The 27,645-nt window shown below is 33.4% G+C and overlaps 1 long non-coding RNA gene across 1 annotated transcript in view; it reads left to right on the plus strand.

Moving 5' to 3' along the window:
* LOC107498967 overlaps window positions 1-27,091 on the plus strand; it is a 67,919-nt gene extending 40,828 nt beyond the window's left edge. The window contains exon 3 of the long non-coding RNA XR_001594172.2: window positions 27,068-27,091. This is a non-coding gene — a long non-coding RNA (uncharacterized LOC107498967). The remainder of the gene's footprint in view (window positions 1-27,067) is intronic.
* Window positions 27,092-27,645: the final 554 nt, after the last annotated feature.

Below are 27,645 nucleotides of genomic sequence, written 5' to 3' on the forward strand. Positions count from 1 at the left end.
ATGCCACACTGTCTTGATTATTGTTTTATAGGAAGTCTCGAAGTCAGATAGTGTCAGTCCTTCAACTTTAATTTTTTTCCTTCAATATCGTGTTGACTATTCTGTATTTTTTTCTTCATATAAATTGTAGAATTGATTTGTCAGTACACACAAAATAACTTGCTTTATTTTTTATTAGTATTGTGTTGAATCTATAGGTCAGGTTAGGAAGAGCTGACATCTTGACAATGTGGCGTCTTCCTATCCATGAACATGGAATTATTCTTTATTTAGTTCTCCTACACTTTCATTTGACAATTTTATAGTTTTCCTCATATATATCTATACATATTTTGTTAAATTTATACCTAAGTATTTTACATTGGAGGGTACTAATGTAATTGCATGACAAGGCTGGCTGACAGTTTTGTAACAACTCTTTTCTTTGTTCGAACTTGTCATTCTCAGACCCTTAACTTGTCATTCTTCTCAGACTCTTAACCTAGAATCATCAGTTTACATTACTTTTTTCTTTTGGTAATTTTATTTTAAGAGATATGTTCCCTGCCTTTGAAACTGCCTGAGTGCAGGCCATCTAGTTCTATTCCAACATTTAATCTCAGAATGCAGGATTTGGTATAATTTTTTTTTTTCCAGTCAAAATACCCTGGATTTTTCATGAAGATTAGTCAGATCCCAGCCTTTAAATCTTTTCAAACTAGAGATTTCAGAGAGTAGCTATCCTTAGAGAGTCATATAAGAATTTACTCGCCATAGTTTCATTTGTATTTGCCTAAGCACTTTAAATTTGCCTAAAGGATTCATACAGGTCAGTTTCCTGTAATTAAAATGAAGAAAGAAAAGCATGCAAGGAATTCAGACTATTTTCCTCTCCTATTATTTTTGGGACTTGTAATCCTGGATGTATGCTGCTCACTGGGCTTTCCAAAGTCATGTATTACCATGTTGAATGTCTGAGTCTTAAATAAGAATAGACAGGAAGAGAATAAGCATTTCACTTATTTTTCACACTGATTGATCTTTCTTTCCTGCCCTAAACCTCAGTGCATTGAATTCCAAACCAGAGTTTATTGGATCTCTGTCCTGTGGCTGTTGCTTTCTCTGGAACTAATTGATGAATATTTCTCACCAATAAATTTAGCTGCAATTCCCAAAATGATGATATGCATTCATCGTGCAATCATCATTTCTTAGTCAATTTTACCTTAACTGGGAATAGGTGAAAAGGCTCAATTCTTTTTCTTTTTAATTTTAATATGAAATTACATTATAGTTGAACCTAAACATTTTTTCATATACCTTTATCATTTTTTCATTAGAGCAGTAACTATTTATTGAATATCTATTATTTTAGGATTTATTCTAGATGCCAAAAATGCAAAATCATATATGTTACTTCTGATAACTCATAACTTTGTGAAAATAAATGTGTATTCGAATGGAGAATAAGTATACAATTGTATGAAAAAAATATTCTAAGCCTTCGTGCATTTATATATACCAGATTTTTATAATCTTTCATTAAAATACATAGGAATAGCCACTAAGATTTAGGAACCGTTCTGTAAATCAGGAATAATTTGCAATTAATAAGAAGTCTTGCAAAGAAAACTATTCACTTATTCTTTATGTTCTAATGGCTGAACATCTAATAACAATATTATCATTAATTTTGGCAGAAAAAAATGAGTTAACATTAGTGCTTTAGAACCACTGACCTGGTTAATTCTACATAACCAAGTCAGCTAATTCATTAATTCACTATTATGTAAATAGAATGTCAATTATTAGAAGTATTTTTAGGCCTCTGTTCAAGAGTTATTTAATAATAAAGTCACAGAAAATTATAAAAATAGTTATTCTAATCAATCAGTTATGTTAATAAGATTCAAATGTATTTAACCTATGAAAGCTAAAAGTGAAGTTCATTCTGTGTGTTGTATGTATGACTCCTAAAATGTTAGCCTATGGGTTTTAAATCGATTATGAACATGATATATCTTTTTTATGTTGGAAAAAAAATAAATATATCGCTTAAAAGTTTTTAATACTTGTTTTATAAATGTACTTTGAAACTTCTTTTCTCATTCTTTTAAAAGTGAAGTGCCAATAACAGGTAAGTTAACATTTACGGTCCACGTAGGCTCTTTTGCCTCTGCCGTAGAAAGCCAGTGGTGCTAGCAGGGTGACCCACACGTCCCGCTGCTGCTCTTGAGCCAATGGCAATTATTTTCATTCTAGGTTAATAGGGCACCAGCATCGCAGCATATATTTTGACAGCTGAAACTGCCATTTAAAGGTCACTCTCTCTTTTTCGAGAGGAAAACAGAGAAGCACTTCCATCTTATAAGACATTTTTTTTTAACTTCCCAAAATACGTGAGAATCTTATAAAATCATAAAACCCTTCCATATAAGGTATTATGATTTATTTGCTTGATTTTATTATGAATCTATAAGTAATCAGTGTTCATTGTGGATATATTTGAAAACTACCACAATAATTTATTTATAGTCCTGACAAGACAGGTTGTACTCAGGATAATGTAGAGAAAAAGAGAAGAGCATGATCCAGAACCTCGCTTCGAGCCCCTTTCAGTAGGTGTTAGGCTTCCTCCTCGCCCTCTTCACCGTGTCGACCCTTCGCCGAGCTTTCTCAGACCTCAGAGGTTGACGTTTCCTGCAGCTTTGAGTGCACGCAGTTCCTTCTCTCCTTGGTGGCGTCTCTTAAGTCTGAGTTTAGAAATGGCTGCCAGAATTTCCTGTTTATTAACTATCTTTTATGGAATCACACTTATTTTTCTATAAATATACAAAGGTAGTAGCATATAACTATCCTTCTTTGTATTATTAATAAGAATTCATAAAATCGATCTTCCCTGTTAGCTTTTCAACTTTTGATTTTTTAGATTTTCCTCTAATAGAGTAGATGTTCTTTGTGTATACCTTTATTAATAACATTGTCTTAGCATAAATATAGTAGATTTTCCAACTATATTTCTTGAAAAATAGTTATATTTATGCAATGACCAATTAGTTGTTTTCTAACCAAGGCTTAATTAATTATTTCTAATACATTGAGTAATTTAGAGCACCTAGAATTTTCCAAACCCAAAGCCTAGATCTTTTGCTGGAAACTTAAAGCAGTAAAAGACATTCATGACAAAGAGATGAGTCTAGAAATATCAGGTGGTTGTGATGTGTTTGAAGGATTTCTTAATGCTTGTTCAACACTGTGAGTTTTTTTCTTTGAGGACTATCTGAGCTGCAAGGCATCAGTGTTAGTGATCATATTTGGAACATCATATGTATCTTCATTGTTCAATGATGTCTCAATAACGGGTGTTTCCAGATCACTTGTTTTATGTCTTAGTCTCTACTGTGATTAATTTCAGCATGTTCAATCTACAGCATAGCATTTCTTCAACTTATACAGTTAGAGGAAAATTAAAATGGGATTTTACGGTTTCATTTTTGCGTTTAAAACAGGTTTGAATACTCAGTAAGAAGCATATTTAGTATTTTATTTCTCGTATCTCATATCCTCCAGGTTTTCGGCATTACATCCAAATTGTGACACCACTATGTAACCCAATTGGCAATTTGTCTGTTGCAAAGTTCATGAACTGAGTATTAGCAAAACATTTTTTTCTAGTATACATTCAAGAAGTCTCTAAGAAGTATTCCAAAAGTCTGCTTAGTAATAACATTTTATTGTCATTTTTAATGCCAGTTCATGCACATTTTTTACTACAGTGCTAAATTATATATTCCAGTTCATTCAGAGGTTTAAACATTATATATTCCAGATTGTGATTCACACTGTGCTGCAAATAGCGTTACGCCTAGTGCAGCTGTCATAATGGAAGTATTATAAAGTGTTATACAGATATAAATATAAACTTAAACTCTGCAAAATTCACAGAAATTAAGGATGAGCAAGGAGAAAGTTAATATTAAAAGTTTTGCTACAAGACAATCTTTCTACATTTATACTAGATATACTAACATATATGTATAGAAATTTACATACATTCATCAGCCCGTTGCATGTTTCATTCATTCATGTATTGAATGGCAACTAGCGGTGGATAAAAAATACCTTCTCACATGCTGCTTATATGCTACTGGAAGGAGATAGACCTTAAATCAATAAACATGTAAACATACAACATGTCAAATACTGATAAATACTAAGAAAGGTAGTAAAACTGAGCAAGGATGACAGGGATATGGGATGGGAAGATTGTCTTATTTTGTATGATAGTAAGGAAGGGCTCTCATATAAGGACTTTTTGAGCAGAGGCTTGATGAATTAAAGATATAAGCTAAGCAGATAGCTGTAGAGTATTCCATCTCAGCAAACGTATCAAAAGAATGTGTGCGTATGTCGATCTGTATATATGAAAATAAATAGGCATATGTAACAACCTATATCAGGTTAAGCTAATTGTTGTCTCTAACTAAATCTGCCTCTCGCATGTCTGCAACACTCATCTATTAGCAGAAGGATCATTCTAGCTTCCTGCCCTTGCTTTTATGTAAATTCCTTCCCCAACAGAGAGAAACCTGGCTCTTACCTAATTCACTATCCTTTTGCTTCATTTTTCAATTCCAGTACACATGTATGGAAGTACCAGGATTATTAACCCATATAGCATCCTCATGGGAAGAACTTTATTTAGCTAGCATGCAGAAGTTCCTTGGAAGTTCCCTTTGCCTTTATTCTTACATGTGCTCCTCATTTCCAAATTTTCCTAGTTCAGCACTTCCCTCTGCCAGCCTTCACTGAGGTTGGTTCATATGTTTCTAAATGACAAATGATGTTTAGTGTATTTTTATACGGTTTTTGCCATCTGCATATCTTTTTTTGACGTGGTGTGCCATCAGATCTTTTGAACATTTTATCATTTGGTCGTTTATATTGTTTTAAATGTTCTTCGTATATTTCGGATACAATCCTTTTTGAGATCAGTGTTATGCAAATATTTTCTCTGCTCCTTTGATTCTCTTAACTGTGTCTTTGATCAAATCCAATTTACTATTTTTTTTTTTAATAGACCATGTTTTTGGTGTTATTTCTAAAACTCATGTCTGATTCCAAGGCCACAACTTTTTTTTCCTGTTTTCTCATAGAAAATTTATCATTTTAATTTTACAATTAGGCCTCCGATTCATTTTGAGTTAATTTTTGTATAAGGTACAGATGTTGTTTGGATTATTCGTTTGTTTTTGGAAGTGGAAGTTCAATAGTTTTAGAACTGGTTTCCATTTAAAAAATCTTTGTTAAATCACCTTTGCATCTATGTCAAAAAAGTGAACTCTATTTGTGTGAGTCTAATTTTGCCAATCTGTTTTCTGTCCTTATGCTAATATCACATTGTCAGGTTTATTTTAGTAAGTTGTATTGCACAGCTCTGTTCTTTTTCATCAAAATTGTTTTAGGTACCCTAGTTCCTTTGTAGTTCAATATAAACCTTAAAATCAAGTTATTAACATCTGTGCTTGTTTGAATTTTGAAGTTACATTGAAATTATATATTTGTAATGTGAAAAATAAACATCTTAACATTAATTCTCTCAAACCAGTAATCAATATATCTTTCTGGTTAGTTATTTGCATTCCTTAATTTTTCAGTGTTTTGTGTTTTTTAGCATGCAGTTAGTTCCTTTACATGTTTCATTAGGTTTTTACTAATGTACTTCAATTTTTCTGTCACTGTTTTGCTGTAAATAGTATTTTCAGATGCCAAATTCCAATTACTTATTGATGTATAAAGTAATACAAATGAGTTTTGTATGGTGACCTTTTTAAATGTAATTATTAGTTATTTTTTTGGGGGGGGGGTTTAATTTCTACACATACAATCATGTTGTTTGTGAATAGAGACAGTTTGTTTTCTTTGTTGTCTGAATTATTTTTAGTTTACTTGCCTTATTGCACTGGCTAAGTCCCCAAGTACAATGATGAGTAGAAGCAGTCAGGGAGGATCTTTGCCCTGCTACATGTATTAGAGGGATCACTTTCAGTCTCTCATCATTAAGTATAATATAAGCGGTATGTTTTCCATCGGTAGCATTTCTTAAAAAGGTCTCCTTATATTCCTAATATGCTGAGAAATTTTTATCATAAATTATCATTGAATCTAGTTAAATGTTTTTCTGCCTTTGTCAGTATTAAATGGTTATCAAAATCTAATATGGTTTTATGGTAAACTATATTGATAAATTTTTGAATGTGAGCCAACCTTATGATCTTGGGATGGACTTTATGTTATCATGATGTGTTTTCATTTTTCCAACAGTAGTTTCATTTTGCTCATATTTTGCTGAGAATTTTGTGTCTTTGTTCAGGAGAGGTATAAATCTGTAGTTTTCTTTTACATACATACATACATATATATATATCTTTGTTAGTTTTTGATATTATGCTAACACTGAATTCAGAAAATGAGTCAGAAAATATTTCCCTTTATTTTCTGACATAGATTATATGTAATTGGCATAATTTTCTACTCACATATTTATTTGGTAGAATACACAAGTGAAATCATCTAGACGTGTTTCTTTTCAAAACTCGAACTAACAAGGGCTTGGCTGTTAAAACCCTGCCACACCAAGGATGGCAAGAACTCCAACATTGAGAAAGGAAGGCTTCGTATCTGTCTAGTGGATTCCATAAGTGATCAGTGACTTCGCTATGGGTTCCCGCCTCCCTTTTCACAATTGAGTTATTATTGCAGTTGCCCTATACTTCAGGGGGAAGGTGGTAGTTAGGGGTGAATATCGTCTCCTGTTGATGGACATCAGAAAGAGATCGACATGATTAAAGTGGAGTCAAATTTGGTAGAGAGCAATAGGGTACCAGATTATAATGCTGTATGTGATGCCAGTTGCATAAGGCCTCACTCTCAGCTGATATAGGATGCACACATGCGTGGCACAGCCATTCTGAAAAAGCTGGGGAGGAATCAATAAATAAGCATTGAAAACTCCATAGGTCTGTTAAAAATGTTCAGATGTTTACAGTCAGTATCAATCTTGCTATGCCAGTTATGGCTACTTTAAGCTGAATATAAGTAGTTTCCACTTTTATAGCTGTTTTAATGCAGTAGATACTTTTAAGTTCTGTGTCTGTGTACAATGAAGTGTAGAGTTTGAAGACCAGGGCTCAAGTCCCAATTTTGTTATTAATGCACAAACAAACTTGGGCAAGCTAATCTAAATTAAATTACTTTATCAAAAACAATTAGATAATGCTGCCTAACTCTTTAGATTTTATTTTAAGGAGTAGTCCACCTAAAATCTTTTTGAGATCTTTGCTATAAAAAACATTAGTTGCTGGAGACACCCTTTGGAAAAGGATGAAGCATTGCGTATTCTTAGTCCCACTTGGCAAGTCACAGTGGACACTTGCCAGAAAACAGGCTTTGCCAATCCCTGCCCAAAATAAGCATGTTTAAATTTATTAACAACATTTCTTTTTAAAGTGAGAATATGAACCCTTAAGGTAAATTTGTTGCAGCCATGAATGAGTCAGTGCTTTCTTTTCATGGAACTCATTAAGACCTCTACTGATTGCTGATCCATAAACACCATCCAGACAACCTGTTGACAAAGATGAGTTTATTGCTTGCTACAAAGGGACACCATCACTCTGACAGAATCTTAGTACCCCAGAGGAGGGGGCTGAGAAGAACTAAACAGTAAACACACACACACACACACACACACACACACACACACACAGAGTATGATAAACAAATATCTTTCCATTGCCTTCATGCTGCATATAAATATCCTTTGTATTATAAAATTGTTGAAAAGTCAGTGACCTACGTCTTGACTTTCTATTATGCTACCTTTTACAACTCTTCATTCTAGGGAGTATATGCATGATGGGGGAAAAAATTGATTCAGTTGTGCAACAATAACACATTACATTCTTTTCAATCCATTGTAATTTTGAAGACTTTTAAAATTAAAAAAAAATAAAGCATTGATGTAAAACTTGAAGGTTATATTTTGTAGCAAATTTATTATAGAACTCAAAATAATTTTGGTACTTTACATATCCATTTCCTCAAGACCAGGCTATTCTTGAAGAATGTCTAAGTGCAATATCCTTATTACTGACTAAAGAACATAATAGTGATTTTAAATATTGCAGCATCGTAATGTTGGTCACACGTTTCGCTTTACATTTCTGGAGGCAGAGGGTTTAGCCGCTTTGGATGGGACACTCTAGGCTCCGGTGGCTCATCCCCCCTACACGGAGTTTCCCAGGGATGAGGCTCTGAGCCACCACATCAGTCATCTCCCAGGGCATTTTCTCCACTCTCACATGTCCAATTTACTTTATGAGTTCATTGCGAAAGGCCTTTTATCTCACCTGTTTCAGAAAATGCTTCTAGAACACCTATCAGAATTTTTAATGCATTTGTTACTTTCCATTAAGTCATTCTATATCCACATGAATGATGGTGAAGTGGCTAACGGCTTCTCTTACTGTCGAAAATGGAAATGCTAAGGTGAAGGGAAGCTCTACTTAGGCCAAAATGTATTGGCACTTGTTGTCACTCTCCAGCATGTTTCTTTCCAGTAGGTTGGCAGGGTGTTACTGGAGAATTCTCTTCATATAGTTCCACAGAAACTGAGCTTTATCATTAGCTCGGGTATACTGAATTTGCAGAACAAAAATCAATATCTGGGCTTAAAATGTCTCAGTGATTGTGACTGCTACAAGGCTTGGATTTTGTGCACTTATATCAAGATGTGGGTGTTTACTTTGCTCTCTATAAAAGAATTATATTCTCAAGGAAAATTGCAGTAAAAAATTTTACTTTTTTATTGTAGGTAAATTAATATTCTAGGATTGGAAAAATATCACATTCCATTATTTAAAGAATAATTATCTAAACCACCTGTGACACTCAAGCAGAAGTTTCGTTCCATCTTTTGAAAAAATCCTGTATGCTTTAAAATCTACAATGGATTTTATAAACAAAAATCACAGCATGGAAGTACCATGATTACTTTATTAAAGCTAATAATTCATTGATTATTGGATAGTATATGGTAATATTTATTAAATAGAAACAAAATGATAAATGCCACTAAATATGATTTGAAATTCTAAATTTTTTTCTATTAAAATTATTTATTTTTTTACACTGGAGAGTCAAGGCACACAAGTTCCAAATTGATTGTAAACATCTGAGATTTAAGAAATTCTATGGTACTGCAAAATATAATGTATAAATTAATGATTGTAACATTTAGCTATGGTTTATCAAATACAGAATAGAATAAATTCAAATTGAGTCTAAAATATGATAGAAATAAGATTATTTTAAGATTCCTTAATGTCATATAATGCATTGAGATATGATAATGAGATTCCTTAAATGAAAAATAATTGAATCTCAAAGGTTGCATAACTTGTTTTAGGATACAGAATCATCAGTGAAGGATGCAGTTTGAAATAGCTATTGATCAGATCACCAGATACAGAGCATAATGAAGCATTTCACAGGCATTCAGGAAGAAAAACCACAGAAATGAGAGAAAAAAAATGATCTAAACACACAACTGAGGAAATAGGCAGCCCACCAAACTTAATGCCAGATTTAGAGAACTGATCCTTTGAGGCAAAGAATTTGAAGGTAAAATCCTTTTTGAAGATAAATTGCCTTTGATTAGAAAGGCAAAGGATACAAAGGCTATCAGGGACCTGGATTTATTTTATCTATGAACTCCTCCCCACTCCCTTCTAAACTGTGCAAGTACACAACACACAGTATAAAATACCAGCACAGAAGGAATGCTTCAACATAAAGAAGTAAGGAATTGGGAAGTTCCTGTAAGCCAAATTTATGTTTGCTTATTATGCATTATAAAATAGAAATATGCTTTGTGTATTGTGTTTTTAAAAGAATGATATTTTAACCATTTTACGACAATATCTTCTATTAGATTATCTTCAATTCCTGAAGAATTAATTTATTATATTTTTTAGTGGTCAAAATAAATGACCCAGCTCCCATTCCACAAACTATGACATATCTGCACCTCTACTGTCAAGGTTCTCAAAATTTGCTGCCGGAGGGGAAGACAATACAACAAATTATTATAGAAAAGAATTCTCAGAGTCATGATTTTTCTAAATACTAGGAAGAGAGGCTCTTATCACGGGGAAAAAAAATGGAGTCAACACTTTTTGTTGGCATATGGAAAAGGGGCTATATTTCAAGTTTGGCTAAGGAAGAGAGATCATCTTTCTAACGTTAAGTTAAAATAGAGGGACCTAAAGAACCCTTTGAGGCTGTTAGGTGGCTCTATTTTATTTGCTGTTAGGGATTTGAAAGCAATTCTAGTTATACAATTTTTTTTCCCATTGATGCCTTTCCTATTTATTTCTATGATTTATATAGGAGAATCTGTGCCTGTAGGTGTAAATTCAAATTCTGACTATTTACTCAGGACAACTTAAATAAGTGCTCAACAAATTGCTTGAAATTAATTAATATTGTAAATGAATATCCACCTGTATGCCATATTTATATAAAAAATTAGAAACTTTTAAGATCTGTATTTTCCTATCTAATGTGCACTTCAGATACCAAAAAAAAAAAAAATCCATTTTATGTAAGTGCAATTAATTTTTAAAATTCTATTGAAATATGATACAAACCTAGTAATAAATTAAATGAGACTTGGTCTTCAAAGCATATCAAACTTATCTGGGTCAGCAAATTTTGTTAGGCTTCTCCAGAGAAATAGAATCAGTAGGAGATCATTTTGGAAGACCAGAAAGCCAATGTTATGGGTCAGTCTGAACCCCAAAGCTTGAGAACCAACGGGCTCTCAGTCTGAGGCCAAAGGCCTAAGAGGAGGGGTGGGTGGTGCTGCTGGTGTAAGTCCCAGAGTCCAGAGGTCCAAGAACCAGGAGCTCTGTCGTCCAAGGGAAGGAGAAGATGGACATTCCAGCTCAAGATTCATATTAGAGTATTCACTCTCGTGGGTTCATTTAACTATAGATAGAGGAATTAAATTCTTCCAACGACAGTATCTTTGTTTAATTTCCTTATGAAGCATATAGGGAAACCAGGTAAAATGAACTGTCCAAAACAAATTCTCGGCCAGTGCCTAGTGCCAGGTTTTCTACCTGTCCCAAATCTTGCTTTGTCAAATCACTCTGTTTCTTGCTTTGGATTCCAGGGTCAAGGAAATCAAATCCTATGAGAGTGGTGAGATCATCAGATCTCCCCACCTGCACATGTTTAAACGGCAAAAGAGGAACAGGGGTAAAAGTCTTTCTCCCCTTATTTTTTTTTTAAATGAAGAACATTTATTGCCACCCTAATCCAGCACTTTTCCATGACCCCATATCTCATTAGCTAGAACATGCTTAACTAGATATTCTTAGATGCAAGGAAGGCTTGGGAACTTATGGGTTAGACACATAGGATGAAAATGGCATGATTGGCTTTAAAAAATTGTGGTCAGGCCTGAGGCTGTGCACTGAGCTAAGTCAGAGTTCTGATAGCCAAGAGGAAAGTAGAAAAGACTTGTAGAAGCAGCAAAGAACATCTATATACTTATTTTTCTTAAAATCTCAGGGCTAAGTACTAGATACATTTATACAACCTTTGTTTGCCAAGTGAATGAAGAATCCTTTTTTGAAGTATCTGGACCTTTCTCTGTAAATCATATGTTCAAATTACATCTGAAAATGTTTTAAATATTACCTAAGTAATGTTTATTGCTAGTATTATGTTGCTAAATATAATTCACATAAATATAATTTTCATAAGCTATGGAGACTATGGCTAGGGGAAAATTTATTGAGTCAAAGTAATTTTTTACTCGTGAGGATAGCTAATGATTTCTGGGATGGGTATTTTCGCCTTCACCTTTTGCAGAATCATGTATACATTACATAACAAATTTGATGAACAAATCCTTTAGTAATATCTAATTAAATTGCAAACACATACATGGCTAATGTTGATAGGGCAGTTTAATTCAGTGCTAATTAGATTTATCTGTTTACTGTAAGGCTCACAAACAGATACCTTTCTGCCAGTAGGAAAAAAAATAAGAATCATGCTAAAATAACAGCATTTATAATATTGAATTTAAAAAAATCTGAAAATAATTGTATGCTTTAAAAAAATTAGTCTTTAAGTGCTTCAGGTGCTCATGATATGTATAAAAAGATAATTATTAGCATCATAAATTTATAAGATGTAATTCTAAGTAAGCATTTAATTACATCAATTCAAGGACAATTTTAGGTTCCATATCGTCTGTGTATTATAGAGGTAATAAATAGATTGCCTCCACAGACGAGGTGACATTTGAGCCAATGGGGGGACGGATGCTGAGTAGTGTGACATTTCTGCCTTCTGTTAAAATCAAAGTGACAACTATGTCCTTTCATCTGGATTTACAGGCTCTAGGTAGGTGAAGATCCTTAACATCTATGCATTATTTACACTGAAAAGAAAAAAAGTGCCCATAAATAGACGATGAGAACACTCTGCCTGTTGGTAAATGTTGCTGCACCCAGATTTGCTTTAAATGTCTTTATAATAAATTTACATTTGATTATTTCAAATTAATTTGTAATCAGAAAAAATGCACAGTCATTCCAAGTAACAGAACACCTTTCACAGTCTTATAGCACATTTATAGTTCATCACATGGCCCATACGGTTATTCAGCAGATTCAGAGAAAACTGGATATGAATCCACGCTCCAGAATTTCAGAGCTCTGTAAGCTTGGGGGATTTATTTAACCTCCCATAAACTCCCTTAAAAAAACTGGATAATGAACATAATATAAAACTTATTAAAATTACTTGCAGTGTACAGTATATCTCAGTGGCATTCAGCACATTCACAGCTGAACAGCGATCACCAGTGTGCGTCTCCAGACTTTTTGTGTAACTGAATTTTTACGCCTGTTGAACAACTCCCTATTTTTTCACCCTGCCCCTGCCCCCCAAAAGATCAACAACCAAAAAACCCCACAAAACTCTGGCAACCACTTTTCTTCTCCGTCTCTATGAGTGTGACTATTTTAGGAACCTCATGCAAGTGGAATGACTCAGTATTTGTCCTTCTGTGACTGGAGTATGTTCCTTACTTAGCACAATGCTGTAGTTTTACCCACCCGAAAGGAAATTCTAAATAGGAATGAAATGTGTTTTAGAAAAAATAAAATGCTGTATATCTCCCATAGCTAATTTGTGGACTGAGAGTTGTGTGACTCTAAGTTCGGGATGTGAATAATAGCTTGCATTTGTATAGGTACAAGAGGTGATGAAGCATACACGTGATGAATTTCTCTAAATGAATGTGTTACTTAAGCTATTTTAATGTATCGCTTTACAGCAATTTTAAAATGAATTATGATTTCTGATTTGGTTCCTTGAAAGAGCAGCTAGAAAGAAAGTCTCATATGAAGTCGGTTGTGTGTGTGCCAACCAGCTTCCTATATTAAAACTTCAAAATCAAATGAATGATTTATGGCCTCTGGAAAAATGCCATTTTTAGATTTCAGATGTCACTTACGCTTTTCTGTCCATTCAATTTCCTTCTTTTGTACATAAATACATTATTCATCTTACCTCAACCTCCCATAAATATCATGGTTTTAAATCACCATTCCAAGTAGTTTCAGAACACCATGGGAATACCTTATAAGAAATGAATTGAAGGAAACTACTGAATTTCCTTAAAATTTTTATTGAAGAAACAATCTAGCAATAGATCTATTGGAGTTTTGGTCATCACAGAGGCTTCAATGGGGAAAGACATTGTTGATCAATCTAGGTTTATATGTATTTTACACAAAAGCTAGAAGACTTTTTCCATTTTGTTGCTTTAAAATGTGCTCACATTTTCTATATGAAAGTAACTATTTTTATCAAAGTGAAGTCATCAGGGCTGTAAGGTCTTCTTGGATATGGCTTCTTTGCTTCTCACAACCACTGCCTGTCATAATTATCCATCCAGGCTTCTCCTATATCGGTATCTGCCTTCTTGCAGGCCAGCCTTGTTCCCATCTGAGAGCCTCTGTTCGAGCTACTTCTTTAGCATCCAACACTTTGTCCCAGCTTTTATATGAGCTATTTCTTCCTACCAGTCAGGCTTCAGGTTAAAAGTATTTCTGCAGAGGCTTTCTCTGACAACCAGTCTAACACAGATTCTTCCATTGCATGGTGTATAAACTTTGTAGGGCCGTAAGCTTTGTGTGGCCAAAACTTTATATATCTCTTCAGTAAATAACTTGGACTTGAATCACTGATTGTTTATGTGCATTTTTAACTTTATAAAAAACTTTCAGACTATATTTCCAATTAATTGTACCGCAGTCACACCAACAGTGAATAAGAGGTCAAGTGTTCTGCTTTCTCAGTAACAGTTAAAAAATTTCTTAGTTTTAGCGGGTATGCATTATGTATGTGTGTGTGTATGCATATCTGTTAAGTGCTGCTAAATTCTTTGTACATTTCTTTAAAGTCAGGCTGCTTATCTTATAATTGAACTCCAAGAATTATTTCTATGTGTAAGATACAAGACCTTCGATATTTATTTGGACAGATATTTTCTTGCAATCTGTCACCTGCCTTTCCTTTTTGGTTCCACTGACTTTGGAGAGTAGACAGTTGCTTAACTTGTGACAAAGTCAAGTGTACCAGTCCTTCATTGCTTGTGCTTTTGTGTCCTATCTAAGACATGAGGCTTACATCAGGGTCGCAGAGATTTCTTTGTATGTTCTTCAAAAAGTTTTAGCTTTATTTAGATCTCTGATCTAGTTTGAGTTTTTTCCTCCGTGTGTGTGTGTGTGTGTGTGTGTGTGTGTGTGTGTGTGTGTGTGTTTAGCGCTATTTGTACATATTTGGGGGGCTTTTAAAAATAACTTATTTTCTGCTTAAAATAATTTGAATGGAATCTCCTGTCTTCAATAAGAACACAGCTGAATATATGTGATTTATTAAAAAAAAAAAGTAAAGAGGCAGAAGGGAAAGACAAAGCAGTCAGGTCAGTCTTAACTTGGACGCTTTAAGTTTATCCTGAAAGACAGTGAGCCAGTGAAGAATTTTAAGGCAAGTGACATGGTCATAGTCACACTTGAAAGCACACACTGGCATCACTGAGCAGGTACGATGCATATGACTTGCTGCTATCTCATTTATAGCACTAAATATGTATTTGTTCCACAGTCTCAACCAAGAAATATTAAAAGCATTTAAAAAGCAGTTGAGGAACTGATGGGTATAAATGCATCCACTTATTCTAAGCATTAATCATTGTCATGTTACTATGCTAAATACTCAGTAACTTAATTTAATGTGCTCATGTTATGAATATCCTAGGAGGTAAAACTGAGGGGAATAATATGGACAGCTTTTTACTAAGAAAGTAAAAATTAACCTTTTATATTTGTGATTGGTAAAATTTTACTTTAATGAGTAAATTAGTAAGTATAGATCATGTACTGTATACATTCATGTGAGTAAGTAAATACTCATGAGTGAACCTGTGGCGTATGCACACACATACTATTTGGAACCAGAGCTAGAAAGTGAACAGTTGCTTTTGCTACATGCAGACAGATCACCCCACATTTCTATGGATAGGAATAAACTTATCCCTAGAGATCAGTTGAGGTCTTGGCCAAGAGAGAGGGAGAGGGAGAGTGGTGACCCTTAGTAGGAAGTGAATTGTGTGAGCATGTCTCAACTCCAAAGGGAAAACCGATTTTTTAAAAAATGTACTGAATGTTCCCAATTTACATTTTGATTTTATTCTCCAATTCGGTTTTATCAGGACAAAAATCTCTGATATTTCTTAACTGACTCCAGAGTAATTTATTAGTTGATTAAAGACTTGGAGTTGAAAGTGATATCAATAAGTGCTCACAAATCAGTTACATTTATAATTATAGGAATCACATGCTTCTTCCTATAGTTAAAAATTTTTCTGCCTTATGTTTATTTTCAGTAACACCTGATATACTGTCTTATCCATGCATCTAGTACATATAATAATATAATACAATATAATATAAACACTATATGTTTTATAGCACATGTACTATATTCTAATATGTATTATATTATGTAGAAATACAAAACATACTTAAATATTTATACTCCATATGTTTTACTATACACAGGATGTATACACACACACATGTTCTATATTCAGCTTATATAATTGGATAAATCACATTGTGTTTTCCTTCTGTAAAGATTAAAGTCTTCCAAGAGACCTATTTTGTTGGTTGAATACTTTGATACCTCGCTTGAGAATCATAGCTAATTAGCAACAAATGTTAACTGAGCTGCTTTTAGAGTAAGTGAAGTTCAACTAATGGTTAGTTTTAATTTTACTGACAAGCAAGACAATACCTGTTTAATATCCCTTTTCCTATGTCACCGATTAGGCTTTATTCAATAAAATGCATTTTGATTAAGAAAACGATATTCTCCTGCTGAGGAAGAGAGCGCTTCCATCCTTTGCACAAATATAAATTTACCCTCTCTCTGATTTATCTTCCTCAACCAGCATTAGTCTTCAGAAATCTTTTATGTTTCCACCCGATTGAAAAACACTGCTGGCCAACCCACTCCAAAATAAATGGCATGTTCAGATCTCTTCCCTAGATCAAGAGTTAAGGCTCCTCTCAAGATAACCTTTCTTTAATAATTTTAAAATTGAAGCAGAAGAATCTCTGAGAACTAGTATATATTCTCCAGGTGAAACAATAAAACATTTAGGAAGGGATTTCCTTTCAATCCTTTTATTGCCTTGCATTCTATCTAGTGTCTTGAGAGTTTATGTGGCTTGAAGAGACAAGAGAATTAAAGGAATAGTGATATTTCTTTCTTAGCATTCTGGAGCAACAGTGACTAAAGAGTTTATTTTGTTTTTAAGAACTCTAGTCACTTAGTTGATCCAATAAATAAATAAATAAAGTGTTTGGGGGAAAGCAGGACTTCCTGGACAAATTTGTGAAATTCAACCAAATTAATTCCTTCCTCATAGTTTCACAATATGAATTAATGTGAAATGATGAGACATTTTGCAACAAATTAGTTAGTTTAATTCAGACTTATCCAAATTTTGTGACCGTAGGGATTGATTCCAACATAAAATGTTTTAGTGATTCTAGAGCTAGAATATAGTTTTTCAAGATTTATCACCTTTGAATTTGGGAAGCATGGTCGACTTGTTAAAATCTTATTCTCAACAGTGTTGAGGTGGCAGTGCTTGATATTTTTATTGTTTGTATCTACTTAAATTTCTTATGGCCTTTTACGTTGCTGTCACTTCAGTTTAGTTTTGTGAATTCTTATTAACTACATTTGTTGAATTGTCACTTAATTTTTTTTGCTATATGTTTTCCAAAATAACTTACTGAAACTACCTAGTTAGACCAAGAGAGAGCCCTCTAAAAAACTTGCAGAATAGATGTCATTAGTTTGGAACAAGAACCAGGAGACCGTAGTGGAATCCTTCAAGACGTGTTGGATAACTGCCATTGTAGCTATGTAAAACCTACTGAGTTTTTGTAGATGGCATGATTGTTACTAAAACTGAACTAACTCTCTGTGTCTCTCCTGAAACACATGTGGAAGGAACACTGAAAAGTTATATTAAACTGATAATGTGTGAAATATAAACATTTTCTAGATTAAACATGATTGATGCAGAAGTCATTTCTCTATAAAACATCTAAATTCGTTTTATTTAAACATTTACATATTTTTGCCTATATATATAAAAACTAAAAAGAATAATTGTTCACTTTGTACGTCACATAAAAATTATTGCAACTTTTGATTATGACTGTGCTTATGCTCAAGGCCCAAGACAAAAAGGTAGATTCGAAGTGATGGGAGAGGAGTTGCGTGCTATTTAACTGGATTGTCAGAGGTGGCATCACTGAGGAGTAGATGTTTGAGCAGGCTTGTAGAGAAATGAAGGCACTAGTCATTTAAAATAACATTCCAGGCAGTAGAGCAGAAGGATAAGACAAATATTTGACATGCGTGAGAGACAGCAAGGGGCCCCGTGATGCTGGAGTCGGGTGAGAGAGGGAGAGACCAGGAGGGGATGGCCTGGAGACGTACGGGGATCGGATGCTCCGGAGTGAGTAGCTTTCTCACTTCATCTGCTGTTGTTGCTCTCTTGGCCCTGGGAACCCTCCCTCTCCCTGTACCCCTCAATCCGTGGTAATCCTAGATGTTTGGTCAACCTACAGGGATTTGCAGGCTAATTAACAATTATAAATAGAGGAGGCAGTGACAACCCCTGTGTGTTTGGCCTGATCACTCTACAGGATGGATCTACCATCAACTAAGATGAACTACAGGTGGGATAAATTTGAAGAAACAGTTCTATTTCAGGCATGTTAAATCTGAAGTTTTTGTAGGTGGTCGGGCATGCAAGTTCAGAGTTCACGAGTGCCATGTAGGGAATTGTTAGCCTCCATACAGTGTGCAAGGTGTGAAACTAGATAACTGTGAAGTAAGTGCAGATCTAAAGGGAGAGAGAGACAGACATTGAGTCACAGTGTACGCGCTGAAGACCACTGGTGAACTTACAACACTTTTACTGGAGTTGAAGGGAAAGGTTGTTTATACTGAGTTGATGAAAGAATGGGGAGAAAAATCAGCAACAATAAAGATAAGATATTTTGAAGACTTTTGTTGTAAATGGAAGATAAATATGGCCAGTAACCAGTATGGGAAATGAGAACAAGATTATGTATATATGCATGTATTACATGTACGTATAGAGAGATTAAATATATATAATAAATATAGATATGTATACACATATACACTTTTCATTTGTCAAGAAGTATGTTATTTTAGGTAGAAATATGTTAGATTACCCTTTGGAAAGGGATATAAGGAAGAAGATATAGATACAGATTCTAGAAGATCTGGGTAGATGTGTGATGACTATCTGGGGAGATTCTATTATGATTGCTTCGAGTTTTTCAGTAAAAGGAGAAGCAAGGCCATCATCTGACAGTGAGGACGAGAATGTATTGAATGGTTGAGGAGAGAATAGAAAAGATAATTCGTTTTCTTGAAGAAAGAGCAAGCCTCAGCTGGAGAAACTGTGGCTTCTGAGCAGAGCTCCAGGCACATTGAGGTCATGGTCACAGACTTGAAGTGAGACCAGTCATTGTGATTCAGTCCCTTGCAGCCGTATTATGCAAGCAAAGTAGACAAATGGTTGATTTTGGCAATGCTGTAATTTGACAAGAGAGCACAGCTATGCGAGAGAAAGGAATGATGGTTGAGAGTGTATAAGTGAGGTTATAATGGTTGACCGTGAAATGTAAAGTTGTTAAGAATGGAAGAGAAGACATGAGGGTTAGTTAAAGCTTGAAGAATAAATAGATTATGGGCCCTAGTAGTTTTGAAGGATTGTTGGAATTCTAAAAGTTGTCACTGGGAAAGTAGTTGATGATAATCAGAAAAGATAAAGCAATAAAATGAGATAGGTTTGCAGATAATTATATTGTGTATATCTATGATATGACCCAGAGGCTAGGCAAATGATCAAGGCAGAGATGGTAACAGGATCATAGGTGGAGAAAAATTCATGGGGCTTAGATTGTGGCATAGTAAGATTTCTATATGTATATCTAAATTGTCAAAAAAATTTTAAAAAGTAAGGATATGAGAATGATATGAAGATAGAAACAAAATGATGGTCTTTTGCTGTTAGCGGATGGCAGCAACAATGAGGTGCAACGAGCGATACAGTCTGATGACATGCGATTCAAGCCTGGAGGGTTTTAAAGAGAAGGGAGAAAAAAATATCTGAAGGTGAATGAGAAGCAAAGAGGACGCATCTCTTGGCAATCACAGTGATCTGGAGGCTGTTGGAGGAGGATGAAGCTCCCCTTTAAAAGAGCTCAAAGCATCAATATCATTTGTTAAAAGTCAAGCAGAAACTGTGAGAAAAGTTTTCAGAGACAAGGTTGGGGATGTATAATGTTTGGGTTCTGATGGACAGTGGAAGTGTTTTCAGATTAGTGGAAAAGAGAAAGAAGAGATAAAAGGAGCTATGAAGACAGTATGGAGTACAGAGAATGGAGATGATGAAGGATAAACAAGTGAGCTGAGTTATTGCCCATTGAGAGCTAAGGAGGAAACAGTCTCACAACCACAAGGAGCTGAATCCTGCCAAGACCGTGAATGAGCAGATCTTTCTTTAGAGGGTGCCTCAACTCCACTCCCTGTTACTTGTCATGTGCCCCCTGTAGTCAGTTCCCAACTCAAATGTTGCTTCCTTAGGCAAGAGCACATCTGACGCTTTATCTCCTTTAAAACCCCCCTTTAAAACTGATCACCTTGATTATGATTACTCAAAGCCTACTGGTCCATAACCCAACCTCATTGTATTCACAGGCAATGCCCACATTCACAGATAGGTGACCATACAGGAAATTTATACAAGGGAGCTGTGATCTTACAGGCCATCTTAGAATCCTGCCTACTATGTCTATCCTAAAAGTCCTCATCTTGTTAGTGAAAACTGAGAAAAACGCTATTAGTAACATCAATGTAAGACATGAGCCCACAGGTCATGATGTGTTTTTTCATTTTATTTAATGCATCTGGTGGTACTAACCAATGTTTTAATAAATATAGTTATTTATAAGATTGAGTAAAATTGGTACTTATTAGAAATAAAAGAAACACTTGACATTTGTATAATTTCCATTATAGAATAGCAATAAGCAACATTTGGTATATAATGCATCACTGGTTCAAACTTTTGTTTGAAAGAAGGTTAAAAAGAGGAAATTTCTTTATCGAAATTCAACATGTCCTTACATTTTTCATGTAACCTAAGATTAATGAGCATATGTGATTTTTATAAATGGCCTATTAAAACAGAACAAAAATACATAGAGAGAATGAAAGACAGCCATTACTATGAACAGGCAGATGTTTTCTGTTCATGTCCTACTGCAAGCTTTCATTAGACATTCCTAATTACAGTCTGTACACTGGTATTCTTGCAATTCAATCCATTAACCTTCGTCTGAAGCACTCGTGTCTGCATAAGGTACATTGTTATTGCAGTGCTCTTTCTTTATGAAAGTGTATGCTTGCTTGCAGAATGAAGAGCGTATTGAATGGACTTAAGGTTTGTTTTCTGTTTCAATGCAAAAAAATTTTTTTTTTTTAAATAAAAACTCTTATGTCTCCTTCCAAACAGTGCAGAATGCGGCATTAACTATTTAGCCATTTTCAAGAAGAAACGAAAATATTTTAATTAAAGAATCAGAAATAATGTATTGGTGAAAAAATAGTCTGGCTAAAAATGAAGAGACACACAAAGAGAGAATTGCAGGAATAATTTAGCAGTTTCAAAAGGAATGATGTGCAATTATAATGAACAATTAAATTCAAGGCTATTCTTCACAAAAAGAAAAGGGAAAATGGCATGCCCAAATAACAGATGCTTCCTTTAAAGTGTAGTTTGGGACTTCTTAATTACTGGTTAAGATTCAGATTCTCCGTTTAAGCTTCTAAGTGCAAATCATCAGTACTTCCTCTCATTTCTATAACATAAGCATAATAAAATGGTAGAATATTGCATGTGATAGTTTAAGCCTATTAGATGAGTCTAAATAAAAGCTTGAGTACAAACAATGACCTGATTCATATTTACTCTCAATTACCTCTTTAAATGCTATAAGGAAGAAATGGTGGCAGTGGAACCAAAGCATATTTAGATTATTTTCTTGCTAAAAAAGTATATGTCTGTTATGACAGTATCCATACAGAAAAAATAATTCCAGTGTACATAAATGACAAAATAACTTCTATATGGTGGATTTGGTATAATTTCCAAAAGTGGAAGTAATTTTATTTTTAATAGATTTCTTTATATGTATTTAAGATGAAATGCTTTCAGAAACCTCCAAAATATTAACCAATTCTTCAGGTAATAAAGTATATTTGGAAACTATAAAACAGAATCTTAGAGCTGAAAGGGACCTCAAAAATCAGCTAGGGCCATTCTTTCATTTACATTATGAGATTAATTAGTACCTAAATATATTAAATGATATAACACTTATCAAATAAATAAAATAAACTGAGTTAAGTTTCTATTAGGCTAGTGAACAATTAGAGATCTCAAAATAATGATCGCTGGACATCAATTCAGCATTGTCAATATTAAATAGTTAAATCTCATTAAGAACTGACCCCATAACCTCTTTCTGTAAAGCTTGATATGTATTACTTAGAAAATGCATTTTTTAACGTGAGATTTCAGGGGATTTTGTTTGTTTTGTTTTGTTTTTGTGGTCAAAGTTTAAAATTGATAGATCATTTATAAGTTGGATTTAAAAATTTGGGGCCCTAATTTCACCGGAGTTCTTGAGAGATCACTGCTATCTGATATTGGAATAAATAATCTCAATACTTCTGCTATAAAATTACTTGTAAGTTACCTCTAATTCTTTTCTCCATATCCTAAATCATGAGTTTGAGTTTGATGAGATTACAGGTGAAAGAAATTTTAAATGGCTGCCTCGCACTTAGAGTAACTCATACACAAGCTTGGAGTATTTAAGAAATAATTAGTTTTGTCTATTAGGGAAGTAAATAATTGTTTTTATTTTTGACCTCACAATATTTAATATGTTACTCTAAACTTCAAATTATAACCTATTCTTTTATATATTTGATAACTTTATTTAAATATCATCCTTGAATTTACCATTTCTGTTTAGTAGCTCGTATTTGCTGACCGTTAATTGGGTGTTAGCACCAGGTAGGGCAAATAGAGATGATAGAACAGTATTAAATTATGATCTTATTTCTCAACGACTTTATATTATAGCCAGGGTATATGTGGAAAAAGAAACATATACAGTAAAGTAATACCATTTTAGTTTTTTTACATTAAGGCAATAATAGTGTTTTCCTCAAAGATTGCTATCAGTATTAAGTGAATTAATACATGAAAGGAACTTAGCTTAATGCTTTGCTTATATCAATCAACTATATCATCTATTATAGCTATTAAGCTTGATAATATGTAAAGTGATAATGAATGGAATATTTAGTTCTCCCAGTCTTTTACTTCTTGAGTGCTTTATTAGTCCATCAATCTTGAAAACTAATGTTTTAGGCACTAAAAGCCAAATTTGTTTACTTGACCTTATATAAGTAAATTTCGTTTATTTTTTAAGTCAAAGACTAAACATTGTCAATAAATCCTGTCACCTTAAAGCACTGTGCCAATGAACACAGAATGCCAGTGTTTTAAGATAAATGAAGCAAAAATTCAATTTCTTCAGAGTGATGGAATTTTCTCACTGAGTCATGGATATGTCACAGATCTTATACTGTATTGAGTAACTTTTGAATCACAATCCATGAGTCATAGAATCCTCTCATACAACTCATTTCAGTGAATGTATCAGCAGTATCACTAGCACAATACCTGGATTTACTTATGTAAAGACTATGCATAAATGAATTATAAATGAGTGTAAGTATGCAAATTAAAAATTAAGTGTTGCATGTCACAACACTGAAATATGATAGGATGAATGAAAAGAATAAAGCATTTTAAGGTAATGAAACAAACTGGTGATTTCAACAAGTCAAAGTCTATGTTTTGTAGACAGTGAACTGACAGATTACAGAGCAGGCAGGGCACTACGATGTCATAACGTGCTTGCATGCCATCCTGTCCCCCACACCTACAACAGGAGCCAACACTTACATAGGTGGTGTTCTGGTGTTTTGTTTTTATTAATTTAGTTCATGCTGTAACAACTTATGAGGCAGGTAGGTACTCTTAACAGTGCTCCACTCTATAGATGAGACGTTAGATAACTTACCTAAAGTCACAAAGCTGGAGTTAGCAGAACAAGATTTGAACTTGAGCCGTCTGTCTCACAGCTTGAGCTCATAATAACTGTAATCTTTCTCTTTACTATCTCTTTGTTCTCTATCTGAATCTGTTCATTTTACAAGATCCTGAGCCTTAAATCTTCTCAATGCCAGCATATGAATTCAAGACTCAAATCAACACTGAGTTACATGATTTGATTTTTGGTTTTTATTCATTTGTTAACATTCCCTCATATACTTATCGCCATCATCCATCCATCCATCCATCCATCCATCAATCATCTATTTATCATCTATCTATCTCTATTATCATCATCCATGGTTACTTCTTCAACTAGCTTGGAAGGTAATTGAGGGGAAAAACTGCCTAAAATTTAATTTTGTATCCTTTTTTTTTCTTGCACTTATAGTGCCATAATATAGTAGAATGAATGAAAAGAGTAAAACATTTTCTAATAAATGCTTTCTAATAAAGCTTTATCTCACTTTAAGGTTTTAATTTAATATTATTCAATTTGATGAAAACAGTAATTACTAAGCTGAAGTTAGAAATACTGCAAAAAATGTAATTTAATATCAGAATCAGACTTATATACATTGATAACCTTTGTGAAGACTTCTTTCTCATATAGACATAGTGCAAAATTAGAAATGAATAGAAAATAAAGTGACTCTCCTATGACAGTTTATTTCAAGTCTTTTGACCAAATTAGATAACAATTATTATATTGCATCATATTATGTTATAGTGATAACTTTTACATTATTTTACTTTATTAAATAAATCTTGAATTACTTATTAGACTTTTTTATATACTTAACTACAGTGAAATGTGTCTGTAAAACTCCATTTCATTTCTGAGGAGACAACTATTAAGTTGAAGTATAATTGGAATTGGAATTTTAATTTTCTCTCTTAATTATGCAAACTACATCTTTTCTTCAAAACTGTTTATATTGCTTATATATGCAAAAAATCAGAAGAATATACGTCAATCTGACATACATCAAGAGAACACAATTATATTTTATTTCTATCTATTACATCAGTTTGAACTTATGGTGTGTGCTGACCAAACTGTTGGACTATTTGCAATTATATAGATGTCCTTCCATTTTTTCAGTCTTTTCTCCCCATTCTTAGAGCTCCATTATCCCATACAGAAGCAAGAGTTGGCTTCCATTCCCTTAAGGTGTTACTTGCAGGTAGATGTCAGTCAATTCCCTTAAAATTCTAGAAGAATTTGTCCTAAAATCTAATTCTCTGTGCTGATATTTTCAATTTAATATTGCTCCTGAAACCTATACAGTATAGACCTAACAGAAGGAATATTTGCTCTCAAATCTTTAACATTTATAACATGCAGATATGAAATATATACATACCATACACATACCGTAAAGATGCTGTAGATGGAGATTTCTGCCATTCTGGAATTATATATCTTAAGTGGCGATTTGCCCCATCTACTCGTAATATCGATATTGTAGGAAAAATTAAAACACCACCACCAACAAAACACATTTGAAATAACTAGATTTTAAATAAGCGACTTGTAAAATCAAGAATATATACCACTCATTGCTGTGCACTAATTTAAAGGAAGTTAGAGAAATTAATAAGACAAATAATCGAGGTAAAAGTAATATTTTCTAATAGTTTTATTTTTTATTGAGATTCCAGTTATCTTTTCTTTTTCTAATGGTAGTTTTTTTTCCCTTTTCACCACGGGTCTTTGCTTCAAAAAGGCAAAGCAAAACAAATCAAAATACCCCTACAACAATATATTTTAAGTGATGGATATGCCTTCTTAGAAGGAATAATGAAGAACGGATATTTTTCCCAGGTGAATCTTTTGCCTGGGGTTTCTTCTCCAATAGCAAAATATTTTTAAATCTTTAAGTGCTTCAGGGAAGAGAAGCAGGAGAGGAGAGCTGGGGTTAGCACTAACAAGCTGCATGCTACTAGCTAGAAGACTTCTGGGGTGAGGGAAGAAGACCATTTAGGGAGTGGAGCTCCAAAGGAATACAAGCCATGGCTATTTCCTAAAACAAATAATGCCTCTTTGAAATCCACAAGTGGAAATGCTTGGAGATCAGAGTTGAATATTATGAACAAAACAAATAGAAATTTTGGGGATAAAAAGATTTATTGCATTAATTTCTTTTAAAATCTTTAATCCACTTTTTAAAATGAAAAGCTTAAAAGTAGCTTTTGATGGCTAAGTGGTGAAAACATGCAAATATCAGAAAATAAAAGTTACTTGTTATAAGAGTTCAGAATAAACAAACTTCAATTTTTAATATGTTGTTTATAAACATTGACTACCCTATTTTTGTGTGCATTAAAACATACAGACTAGGAAAAAAATGTTATTTTGGTTTACTTCTGAGAAAAAAAGGCTGACTTGGGAAAAATAATGAGTAAAACTTATATATCTGGAATTTTATGTTTTACGCATTTAAAAAGAAATTGTCAGCACAATTTCTTTCTATGCAACATAATCTGCAAGTCCAGGTATTATATCTTTATTGTTGCTTTTATGTGTAGAATAGAGTTACTTCCTAAATGTTTTCTCAAATTAATGCAATTCACAGAATAAAATAAGTCAGGTTTGTTTTTTTTTCTCAAATTCTGTAGAGAACTATCTTATAAGGAAAATATAAGGTGTATATATGTTATCTGTGTAAATTAATATATAAAAATTTGATAATCGATGGTGTGTTTTTAAGAAAAATTGAAGTCCCAACTATAGGTATTTAAGATTCTCTCTCTTTTAGTAGTTGCACTTTTAAACCTAAGTCTATATATAGAGCTCAAAACAAACAAACAAACTTGCAAAAATATCAGTGCTATTTGTTGAGGTTAGTAAATAAAAATAAAGTATGGAGTTATTCTAATCTATCTTTTTAATTTTTTGTTCTTTCTAAAACTACAAAACAATAACAAAAAAAAGCAAAAAATGATGAAAATAAACAAAATCTCGTTGTAGAGAACTGTGATGGGAAGATTTCAAGTCCGCTTTTAGCCACTGTGTCTTCAAAACTTCACAGTGCAAGGGAACAAAAGTACTCTTTCTTGAGTTCTGACTTTTCTCTCAAGGCATTAAAATGCTGTGTATAATGATTTATCTTTCAGAAACCCAAGACGTGGAAACTTAGTTGAAATACACTTTATAGCCTCTGAACTTCGTTTGCGCAAAGTAAGTTGACTGTTTTTATGTGGGTTCAATTTATTCTTCACTATGCTGCTAAAGTCGAGAGTATAAATGAGGTATCTTTGCAAAGTCACCACAGAAAAGGCATATTTTTCTGTATATAATGAGTATAGGTTGCAAAAAACTCAAAATGTGAATAATAATTTATTTAAATGAATAAAAGTAATTCTGGGATTTTTTTCCTAAAAATCTCCGTAATTCCTAATAGACCCACCCAGATAGTGAGTAGGAACATAAACTTTAACAATTTGGTAAGAATCAGTGCTGTTACAGCCAGAAGAAATAGATCAGGAACTGATTTCTTCATCAACAAATTACTTACAAGGTTTTTGTAAAGCTCCAGGTTGTAATAACATACTACTACTCTATTAAGTATTTCATTTAAGCAGTTCAAGTAAAGCTTCATTAAGTTTAATACTGTCATGTATTACTCTGTGTTGTTTCTTCATCTTTTCTTTTCCAAATATGAATGTCTGCTGTTTTTTCTCTAGTGTACTAA

Source organism: Rousettus aegyptiacus, unplaced genomic scaffold (assembly GCF_014176215.1).
Source record: "Rousettus aegyptiacus isolate mRouAeg1 unplaced genomic scaffold, mRouAeg1.p scaffold_m13_p_18, whole genome shotgun sequence".
NCBI classification, from domain to species: domain Eukaryota; kingdom Metazoa; phylum Chordata; class Mammalia; order Chiroptera; family Pteropodidae; genus Rousettus; species Rousettus aegyptiacus.